Raw genomic sequence first — 12,837 nt, forward strand, 5'->3', positions numbered from 1 at the left:
ATATATATATATATATATATATATATATATATATATATATATATATATATATATTTAAATTTTCAAGTTAGAGAAAATTCACAGACCCCAATTCTATGTCGATATCAAAATAGACTAGTGTTAATGTTTGAAGAGCTTTTATAAATATTAATTTATCTTTAGATAATATTTTCATATAACTAATATTTTAACCGTAGTTTCTAAGTGTAGGCCTATATGTAGGCAAGAAGAGAAAGCTTTTATAACATAAAACAAATAATTTAGATTGATTACATTGATGTCCATATAGTGTTTATATCTTAGTGTATAAAGCTTGGCTGTTAATATTACCTTTAATCATACAGTAAGTTTATTCATAAGAATCCACTCTAAATACCACGGTCATCTGTCTGTAAGAGTCCGAGACCTGCCGACAGATCTGTTGTGAAAAAAACATAAGTGTCAGGTTATATCTGGGTTTACGAAATCAATTTAAATAAAACCAACACCTTGTATTCTATACGCTTTGATAATAAAAGCAACCTGATTTAATCAGGGATAATATATGCTCTCTACTCTTGCCATCCAGGTTTATACTTGTTTTAATTTATTGCTTTCCGAAGATTTTTTTTGTGATGTGTCTTAAGAATTCGCGCTTTCAGAACACTTAAGTCCATATGGCGGATGATGTGCTATGTCCAGCCGTGTTTACATTTCATTACGTGAGTCAGGTGATAATTATAGCGTGGAGGACTGAGCGGCTTCTTAGGGAAGCGAGAGTCGAACTTCCGACTATTGCTAAAACCTTGTTTTTTTTTAGATTGTCCCATAATCATTAGGGATCCAGAAATACAATTAAAAACTAGACCTAGCAAATGTCGTACAACTAAGTTAAAGATTTCTTATTTGTCCAAATAAACGTTATCATTAATCAAATGTTTTTAATTTTTCTACTAACATACAGTGTCAAAAGTAAACTATAAGTGGCGTTTGATTATTTATAAATAATTTAAAAAAGAAAAACATGTGTGTTATGTTTATATGCAATAAAATACCCTACATTTTTGTGTGTGTTCATTATGCCTGTCTAAAATTTGATTGGTAGGTTTAGCTATTTACTTAATATTTATTCCCCCTGTATAAATTTCCTTTTAATATATTATCGAACGGGCGATAATTCATTGTCAAATTCAAGTACAAAATAGTAGCCCGGTCGGTGCTATGCTCAGCCGTGGTTACTCTCCCAAACGTGATTAAATAGTGAAGGACTTAGGGGCTTCCTACGGGCCACTGATTTGAGCATTCGACTATCAATATTAACATTATATTTTAAGGATGTCCTGTTGTTATTTGAGATCCATAAATTGATCTTTAGGCAAACCATTGAGTTATTTGACTTGAATAACATTTCGCATTTTAAAATTTTAAAATAGGAGATACTTTTGGTAACAAACCTAAAATCGACAACTCAATTATAAAGTTGAATTTATATATATCAGATTGACCTTCGTCAATTAATTACATTTTGTTTTAAATGTAGAAGGATTGATAAATTATTTAAATTGAATAAAAAAAAAATAAAACCCGTCTGTGTTGCAAATTAATTATCTCAAAAATATATTGGCTCTTTTACATTAATATCTCCAAAATAATACATATAAAAAAACATCAATAACATCCGTACACTATTTTATTTCCAAAAAAATTACATAATGAAACAATATTTACATTTTACAATGACGAGCCGACCCACGGTGTATCATACACCGCTATTTAGTTGTTTTATTTTCTACTTTTACAGTAATTCATAATTTGTTAATTCGAAAGTACCATTGCTGCAACTGAATATATTTGCTTTAAAACACTATCAGTAGCTCAGTAGGACGATAACCCCCTCCTTTCCCCAACCCCCCCCCCCCCCCCCCGTGAAATCAGCCTTATCTTATTTACCTCCCCTACGTTTAAAATCGTTTCAAACTAAATTATCTGCCCCTAATAACCGTCACTAAACCCGGCTCTAGGATTGTAAATATTTAGCGTGAACCACAGCTCACCTGACCATGTAAGTGTGGGGGTGATAGCTTGGTGTTTTCTACGGTCTCCAAGAAGAGAATTATATATATAGATAGCTATAGACAGTCGGCCGTGACTGATTTATCGGGAGGTCTGCAGACAGCCCAACACCACAAGAACTGTGACAAATATGGCAACGTTCTAGATAATTCAGCTTTAAAAAAAAACTGTATATGTTCGTGATGTGTGGAGGATTAAATTAAAATACTTGCCATGCTGATAGAAACAGTTATACACTACTTAGGTTTTATTTTTTACTTGTTTGATTATTCAAACCAATGTAAAAACAATCGTTGTGCATTAAGCATAATAATAATGAATATATAACTCAAAAAGTATATAACGATGGCTTTTAAACATATAATTGTGTTATGTAAGCAATGCTGACTCATCATTCATGTAATCAGGGATACTATCTTTTCTCTAATATAGGCCTATTGCAGGGGTCGGCAACCTGCGGCTCGCGAGCCGCATGCGGCTCTTTTGATATCAAGATGCGGCTCTCCAGCTCCTTGCACAAATACTAATAATCTTAATCAAAAAAATAAAATATTTGAAATAAAAAAATGTTAGTTGCTCTTTAAAACCAGGGAAACTTTGAAAATTGTAACTTTTGGCTCTTCCGCATCAAAAGGTCGCCGACCCCTGGCCTATTGTCTATCTATTATTATTTTAATTTAATTCACTTGCCCTGAAATTTAAGCATGTACACGTATACGTCCATCAGAAGTTGCCTTTTAAACCTACATGTTCATGGTGCAGATGAAGTGGAGTTTACCAGTTTTAGTCACCTTGGCTTGAGGCAATAGCTTAGTCTGTACTAGACCCTGACGCCTCTGTTTTCCAGAACGTGAGTCAGGTGACACTCACTGCCAGGTGGACTCTTGGACTACCTACGGTCTCACTGGATCTGATTTAAAGAAAGACCAAGAAATCATGTACTGTCTTAAATATTGTCCCTCATATTAGGGGGAGCCAAAAATAAAGATACATTTATGATACTGAACTGCCATTATCAAAATGGAATGTTTTATTTTTGTATTAATACCAATTTAAAAAATTCTAATGTTGTTAATGTTATAATATTTTTATAATTTTAGTACTTAATAATTCAACAGTTCTATTTTGATCGTTTTTATAATTTTCCAACATGTTTATTTAAATAGTTTGTATCAAAGTATTTACGTTGTTTTATTATATGTATTTCATGCGCGTCGTTATTCTTTATTTTGTTATTTTAGCAATTTTACTTTAAGTTACATCCCTTGATAAGTTTAAGAATGGGAGATAATCCATAGACACGTAATTCCATGTCAATATCAGAACATGCTCCACCAAATTACATATTATTTAATGTTAAATCTACGCTTGAGAATACTTTAAAAACCATTTTACTGTCATGTTTAAAAAAAAAAAAAGTTAAGTTGTAATTTAAAATTCAAATTTTACATGTGGGCAAGAAGGTAGAATTTATATTTTTAATAATTAATTTCAGTTGTATAATATTATTTAAACCATAAAATACACATTATTTCATATACTATCCGTTTGTTAGACTCTCAAGCTTAGCCTGTACGTCTTGTATGTAAACTTCCATACAATGTTGGTACTATTGTACTCGCATAGTCCCTTGTCATTCCACAACAAACTACAACGTAGCAGTTGTTTGATTTTGGAGTTTTCTCCCCTAGATGGGTTACTGTCCCCAACTATCCAGCCACATCAGCCCGGAGATTCAAACTCCGACATTTGGTTTAGCAACCGTGAGGTTTAAGGACCCGGTCACGCCAACTCACAATATAACATGCGAGTAGTTTATACTGGACATCATAGAGTCACTATTAATTTAATTATAATTTATATAAGCGCCTTAGATATTAGGTAAAGGCCACATTGTATATACCGCATTCCAACTTCTATGGTTACTCCAGACTGTCATCTTTATAAAGTCAGCGTTTTGTTGATCACATTGTACAGTCCACAATGTACCAACTAAAACAATAAATTACAGTTCCCCTTCCAAACATGACTGTCTATGGGGCAAATGAAGTAGAGTGCACCTGTTTCTGTGATATCGGCGTATCAATGGATAGTGTGGTCATCATTATACCCAGTCGCTTTTTTCTCCTAAAATGAGATGGATATCCATCAGAGCTGGGTGGACTCTGGAACACACTTGAACCCCGATTCGAACTCGAGACGTATTGTTTAGTAGTCTAGTTTTCTACCGCTAGTCCACTCCGTCCCTCCGCCGAACGATAACCAATTGCAATAGGGCTTGTAAGTAGGTCACAACTTCTTGTTCTCGTACTTGCCAGCTAGTTGATTTTGAGACCGTAGACTTACAAGCCCTTTTGTTACTAAACATAGTCGGATAGACTATTTTATGATTGCGTGTAGAAAATCAAGTCGCAAGTGTAGTAAGTTAGTTAAGAAATGCTAAATGTTGCCCATGTAGTAAGTCCCCCTCTCTCCCTACACAGCATATTAGCCAAATAACGAAGCGTTACCTATATATCTTTGCATCTGCTGTATCGCAGGAGTAGTTACCGAAAGGTTTTCGTATTACCTAAGGAACCCCACTTATGTTTGATTTTTTTAAAGATGAGTGTCGATGGTTGCCAAACCATTGCCCATGCATCCCTTAATGATTGCTCAGTCATGTAGATGAATCACGATATATCCTAACATAAAATACTTTTAATAAGAGTTGTGATGATTTTGCTCTTCTTTTACTATAGTAAATAGCTGATGTAGACATATTTCCAACCTTAGACTGTAATATGTAGGTAAGCATGTGATCTAATATTCTAATATGAAGGAATTTGATAAGAACGTAGAATTTGGCAATGAATTATCGCCAATTTGTTAATCCATTAAAGTAAAATGTAACTTATGGAAAATAACTATTAAGCGAAAATCTATGAAAAAAAAAACGTTGTCAAACTAAGACATGATAAACAACATACAACGGTTTACATTTTATTACATTATAACATAAATTAACTGTAGCTATTAGCTATTTAATCTTTTAAAAACAATAAACTTAGCTTATTGACAACTTAAGAATGTAAGTTAAATAAAATTATAAACACCATAGTTTTATTTATAGATTCATTCATTCAAGTGTAGAAATATTTATCATGAACTAAGCCTGTAGAGCACAGGTTCCCAACCTGGGGGTCGCGACCCCCAAAGGTCTTTCTGGGGGGTCGCCAACTGGTATACTAAACCTTAGTAATTTGAAACAAAACATAAATATTTAGAAGAAATTTTAAGGGGTCGGCGTGGTCGACAGCCACTTTTCAAGTTGATAAATCAACAGACGTGAGTTCGTGTTCGCAGTTGCTGGTCTGTGTCTATATTCATGCGGATGATAGCAAAAAAGAGTTGCTCTTTTGTGAAGATAGCATGGAGAAAATAAATACCTTTTTTGAAACTGGATGATTAAAATGGGTTAGAACGGCTGTGGGGGTTTGTACGGATGGCGCGCCATCTTTGTTTAGCTCAAAATCGGGCTTTCAGAAAACAGAAAAGATTTAGCTCTCTAACCACTGCCCTAACCAATCGACATCAAGAGTCCATTGCTAGTATAAGTCGTAAATTATAAAAAAATCTGGAGCCTTCAAAGAACTGAGCAAAAACATTAATATAGATCACGAGGTTCTGCTCTTCTACACTACAGTATGCTGGCTGTCAAACGAAATGTTGTAAATTGTGTTTTTGAATTGAAATCTGAAATCAAATTGTTCTTGGAAGTGCAAAGGAAACAAGACTTTTTGGTATACTTAAAACGACATAGAGTGGTTGGAGAGAGTATCATACCTAGCAGATGTGTTCGAACATCAACATAAGCTTAACCTGAAGCTTGAGGGAAAATGAACGAATATTATAACTTTCCATGATAATCTCGGGGTATTTTTATCAAAACTGCAAAATCGGTAAAGAAAATAAATCTTGGAAATATTTTAAATTTGAGAAACTCTGCGGTGTGGTAGATGAATCTGATTGTGAGATAATTACAATTTTGAAAAAGCGATTTCTGGGCATCTTGAATCTCTTGAAAACGAACTGCATCGCTATTTCTCTGAGCTGAAAGAAGAAGAATCTGCATTTACGCATTACTCATTCTCTTCTTTCCTTGATGTTGCCAGCATTCCCGATGAATTACAAGATGAATTCTTTGATTTGCAGAATGATTCCGAGTAAGTTGAAAAATTGCAGACACAATTTTGGGGTAGTATTCATACCCAAACGTAAAATTGAGTGACTTTTCGAGAATATATTTTCAACACTATTCTTCGATTAAAAACAAAATTAAGATAATTATAATGACATAGGTTGGCGTTAACAAAAAAAAAATTAATTAAAAAGTTAACCACGAAGGTTTAGTGAATAGTATGCAATTCTACTCATGCTATTAAAACAGTTACAAAGAGTAGTTCATATTGAAAGTCTACTAGAAAATCTTATTTTAGTACTTATTAATTTCTATACTAATTTCGGCTTTTTAATTCTATGGGGGTCGCGGGTCACTTAATTTTTATAAAAGGGGGTCGCCACACGAAAAAGGTTGGGAACCACTGCTGTAGAGTCTCTTTTGATCTAATTTTTGGCTCCCTGTATATATGGGACATAATTTTCAAATCAATTTGACGGCGTTAAATAAAGAGTTAGATCAGGGGTTCCCAACCCTGTGCCCGCCTCTCACTATTCGACAGACACAGAATTTTTTTTCTTAAACATTATTTTAAAATATGATTTCTTTTTATTCATTTGTTACAGTTTTAATTTTTTTTTTGATTGCCTAGGTTTATTAATTATGTTCGATACTTGTCCGAACTTGTCTAGCGGCGAGCGAGGAGATAGTTATAGTTCTTGTTATAATATAGTTATGCATATAATGCAGAACAGACTTGCGCTATAACATTGATATTATATAATAGTTCAATTATTTTTTTTAATTATTTATTTGAGTACATGTATATGTACATGAACATGTACATATACGGGTACATGTACATATATGGGAAAATGACAAGTTATGGAAGGAGTTTTAAAAATATGTGGTGCTCGCCACCCTACCGATATTTTAGAATGTGCTCTAGAGTAAAAAAAAGGTTGGGAACCCCTGAGTTAGATGTTCGAATCTTGAAACACGTTATGTAAACACGAGTGTGCATAGCACCGACCTAAATATGGCCCCATATGTCACATAAACAGGTAAACTCCATTTCATATGTCATTTAACATATTGGTCGGAAAGGGCGAATTTTGAAAAACACAAATACGTGAACACATAAAAAATCAGCGAACGTAATAAATCTTCTTCTTCGTTCTTAATTATTAGTGTTGAAGGGGATCGAGATTTGAACTCGAGACTGTGTTTGAATTTATCAACCATGAGCTTTTTGCCGACTCGACCACGCCTCCAACACAATTAAGCGTTACGTGTCAACTGGTTATGCGCCATTGAGGCCATTGACTCCGATTTCAGCATGCTTTTCTTTTTGGATTTGCTTCCATAGTCTTTGTCCAACCAAGAACAAACTACAAGGCAGCAGTTGTTTAATTTTGGAGTTGTCTCTGCCCGAGGGTTCGAACTCGAGACTTTTTGGTTTAGCAACCATGAGCTTCACCGTCTCGACCACGCCGATATAAAGTATCGGTTTAGTTATGTCAATAAATCAGCGGAACACCTTCTCTCTACTCTCTGTTTAGTTATGTCAATAAATCAGCGGAACACCTTCTCTCTACTCTCTGTTTAGTTATGTCAATAAATCAGCGGAACACCTTCTCTCTACTCTCGGTTTAGTTGTGTCAATAACTCAGCGGAACACCTTCTCTCTACTCTCTGTTTAGTTGTGTCAATAAATCAGCGGAACACCTTCTCTCTACTCTCGGTTTAGTTGTGTCAATAAATCAGCGGAACACCTTCTCTCTACTCTCGGTTTAGTTGTGTCAATAAATCAGAGGAACACCTTCTATCTACTCTCTGTTTAGTTGTGTCAATAAATCAGAGGAACACCTTCTCTCTACTCTCGGTTTAGTTGTGTCAATAAATTAGAGGAACACCTTCTCTCTACTCTATGCTTAGTTGTGTCAATAAATCAGCGGAACACCTTCTCTCTACTCTCTGTTTAGTTGTGTCAATAAATCAGCGGAACACCTTCTCTCTACTCTTTGTTTAGTTGTGTCAATAAATCAGAGGAACACCTTCTCTCTACTCTCTGTTTAGTTGTGTCAATAAATCAGCGGAACACCTTCTCTCTACTCTCGGTTTAGTTGTGTCAATAAATCAACGGAACACGTTCTCTCTACTCTCGGTTTAGTTGTGTCAATAAATCAGCGGAAAACCTTCTCTCAACTCTCGGTTTAGTTGTGTCAATAAATCAGAGGAACACCTTCTCTCTACTCTCGGTTTAGTTGTGTCAATAAATCAGAGGAACACCTTCTCTCTACTCTCGGTTTAGTTGTGTCAATAAATCAGCGGAACACCTTCTGTCTACTCTTGCTCACCATCTATTCGTGTTTTGATTGAATGCAATTGATTGCGATTAATGATATTTGATATACCCGCATGTCCAGTTGTGTGAGTCTAGTGATGATTATAGCAGGGACTACATAGGAACACTAGATTTGATCACATGACTCTCGGGTTAATGACATTACATAGTTTTTAAAGTAATGTCCCATAATTATAGGGATCCAGAAATAGTCAATAGGTTTTAATTGTGAAGAATGATGAAAATGAATTAATTCTTACTTGTGTAATAAATTCTAAAATAAAGCCAATGTGTTTATAATTTTAATCAAACGTAATTCTTAAGTAATCAATAAGTAACATTATAATAACTTTTGTAAATCATATATAGCCTATCATTTATAGTAATCTTTTGTTATTGTATAATACAATTGATACAGTTGTATTTTATTTATTATGCCTTAGTTAGGCAATTATGTTTCTAGCTATTTATTTAATAGTTATCTCCCTTGAATTAAAGTATGCTACATTTTAATTTTTTTCTAAGGTTTTTTTTTTGTAGCTTTTAGTTCAATAATTAACTCCCTTGAATTAAATTGTCCTTTAACAAATAGGGATCCAGAAATATCTATTTTACAAAGCTCAAGTTTATATCAATCCACGTCTCGGGTGGGTGGGCGGGATGATAGTAAAGGTTGTAATTACAACAAAACCGATGTGTTTTTTTTTAATTGATTAATAACTCTTAGAGTCATGCCCTTAAATGATTTTGTTTTTCTAGGTGGATTTATACAATGTGTGCACAAATTGACGCCATGCGACAAAAAAAAAAAAAAAAATGGGTGGGTGACATCAAATACAACGTCAACCTAAGTGGAATGGGGTGAAGCGGCATAAAACATTTACAAATCTGCATATCATTCAATCAGGCACATTATTATACAACAGCCTACGAGTGTGTACGTGTGTATATGTGTACGTATGTGTGTGTGTGCTTGTGTGTGTGTGTGTGTGTGTGTGAGTAACACGAAAAGAACAATAGCTGCAAATTTGATAGCGCTTACGTAATTTAGCCTTCTGTCGATGTTCTTACTTTATTTTTTTTTTCTATTCTATTAAACGTTGTATTATATGTGGCTAAATTCAATGTATATCTTTTTCACCGATTTGTGCCATTGTCATCAATATTTTTCAATATCTGAGTGATAGCTTTTTTTTAATTATTTGGTTGCTGTGTGTAAGTTCTTGTCTTGATCGTCTTAGTGGCAGGGTGTATATGACCTGTGTGACTCAGTTTGGAGAGTGATTTTGTGAGACGTCCATATGGATGATAATTGTAAGCGGAACCGATGAGTCCAGTAGCTGAATACATATCGGAAGAAAAAAAAACAACCATACACAATTTATCAATTTAATTATCAACTGTATCGTTGAGATGTGTGACCGCATAATGACTGACTATGGGCATGGTATCCTAACATGGTAGTTGTATCCTCACATGGTAGTGGATCAAGTGGTTTAACCCTCTCACAGTCACAATATAGTACTTATTTATATTTTAAAATATTGGCAAGCATTGACAAAAAAAAAGTTTTTTATTATTTTAAAAGAAGAAGAATAAGCAGATTTAGATACACGAGCCGGCCCGCGGCATAACATACGCCGCTATTTAGTTGTTTCTAATTTTCAATAATTCATAATTTGTGAATTCGACAGTACCAACGCTGACACTGAAAATATTTCTTTAAAACACTATAAGTAGCTCGTTAAGGACCATAACCCCCCCCCCTTCCTTCCCTCCCACCCCCCTATGTTTAAAATCGTTGGCTCTGCTTGTAAACATTTAGAGTGAACACAGCTCACTAAAACCATGTAGGGGTGGGGAGGTAGGGAGAGCGTTTGCAGCTTGTTTTCTAACGGCTCGAAGAAGAGAATTATACATATAGATTATGTCTTTTAAAAATAAATTATAAAATAATTTGTTTAATAATGTTTATATTTATAATTTGCATTTCAAATTGGTTTCTCAAGCCGGGAGCATTAAGGCAAGAACCAACATTGTAGGGAAGCTTACATACAAGACGTACAGGCCAAGCTTGAGAGTCAAACAAACGGATAGAAAATGAACTGATGTGTGTTGCATATAAACAACATGTTATAAAACAGCATTTAATTATTAAACAAAAAAATATGTATCTTTTTGTCTACGGGTAAAATTTGAATTTATAATTATACTTGTTTTATTTCATGACCCTAAATATATTTTAAAAGGTTCATCAAACGTAGATTTAACATTAAAAAACGAGGTTAGTTTGGAAAGGATGAATCACATCTGGATTATCTCCCATTTGTAAACTAATCAAGGGATGTAACTTTCAATCAAATAGCTAAAATAATAAATTTAAAAAAACAAAGAGGTGTGAAAAATATATAATAAAACGCGTAAATAGCTATACAAAATTTAAATTTAACATTTAAGTAAATGATCAAAATGTATCTAAATTGTATTATTATATTAATGATTACCGAAAAAAAATATTACTAAAAACTATATCATTATTTTAAGTCCTATTAAAACAAGATAAAATCATTTTACTCTGATTATGTTTATGCAAACTCAATGTTTTAATCAATTTTGGCTCCCCTAATTTAAGGGACATAAGATAGAGACCGATTTGTTGGTTTTAGACCAGGGGTCGGCAACCTGCGGCTCGCGAGCCGCATGCGGCTCTTTTGATGTCAAGATGCGGCTCTCCAGCTCCTTGCACAAATATTAAAAGTTATATTATTTCACTTTCAAAACTCGCAGCGAATATTATACTGTAAAGAAACTCAACTTTAAATTGAAACATGATAAAAAACTCATCAGAGAACAGTGAAAATAGGTGTAGTAAAGAGTACACGTACAGCCGCTTGTGCACCAGGCCCAGCCCCACAGCCGTGCTGTATACCAGCTCCGTGACAACCATTCCATGCTTGCCACTGCTCAAGTGCATTTTTCTATCTGTCAGGAATCATTAATTTGATCTGAGTGACGTAGTTTTTAAAGTAATTAGCTTCCTACTGTTTAGCCGGGTACTGGACGGCGGTGTACGAGTTTACCCTGCGTTCAGTGGGTAGAAGATAAGCCTGGTGAGAACCGAAGGACAGAAGCGACCTACACACGGTATTCAAACCAAGCCAGTTAGTCGGAGTTTGTTGAGGCCTGCCTGGCTAATGGGAGATACCTTCTGAGTCTGAGCCGGGGATATCCGTCAAGAACAAAAAGTGAAAAATTTAACAGCTACTGTAGTGGATTTCGATAGTCCTATAGTTATATTATTTGATTACTAAGGTTAATATTCTGGCAAAACATATGTATGTTTTTATATGAATACATATTATTTTATATTTAATGGTATTTATTTTAAATAGCAAATACAATGTATCTACCTAATTCTGATCAAATACCAAATATTTTTAAAACATGTTAGTGGCTCTTTAAATACTGTGAAATTTTGAAAATAGTAACATTTGGCTCTTCCATCTCAAAAGGTTGCCGACCCCTGTTTTAGACCAAAACTCTCGAGTTCTGATCCAGCGAGTCTTTAAAGTCCAATATTCCACCTGGCAGTGAGTGTCACCTGACTCACGTTCTGGAAAACAGAGGCGTCAGGGCCTAGTACAGAATAAGCTATTGCCTAATGCCCAGTTGACTAAAACTGGTAAACTCCACTTCACCTGCATCATGAGCCCACAGGTTCAAAAGGGCTACCTCTTAAGGACACATACGTGTACATCATTTAATAGCAGGGTGGATGCATTCAATTAAAACAAGAATAGATAGAGAGCGTATTAGAGAAAATATAGGATCCTTAAGTAGATGAATGTAGGTTCAATATTGGTTTTCTTTTCAATGCTTACATAATACAATACTAGTTTTAAAAGCCAGCATTATAGCTATTATATTTATATTTTTTTAGTATGCTTCATACATAGCGATTTTTACATTGGTCAGCACGATCAATCAATATATAGATATAGATATCGTTTAACAAATGAGGCATTTTGTTTTGATATATGTTTTGTTGAAACAAATGTGAGCGTCCAACAGTGTTGGTTTGAAAGTCCCGAGTTCGAATCACCGGATCGTGTACGTCGAACTTCCCTGAGTCCACCCAGCTCTGATGGGTACCTGACTTACGAAGGGGAAAGTAAAAGCAGCTGGTTTTAAAACTGACTACCTACACTATCCCTTCATATGTCGAATTCCCTGAAACAGGTAAACTCTACTTCACCAGCCCCATGAACCGCCAAATTTG

This window comes from Physella acuta, unplaced genomic scaffold, assembly GCF_028476545.2.
Source record: "Physella acuta isolate Inbredline_101_S28 unplaced genomic scaffold, ASM2847654v3 ptg000096l, whole genome shotgun sequence".
Lineage (NCBI taxonomy): Eukaryota > Metazoa > Mollusca > Gastropoda > Physidae > Physella > Physella acuta.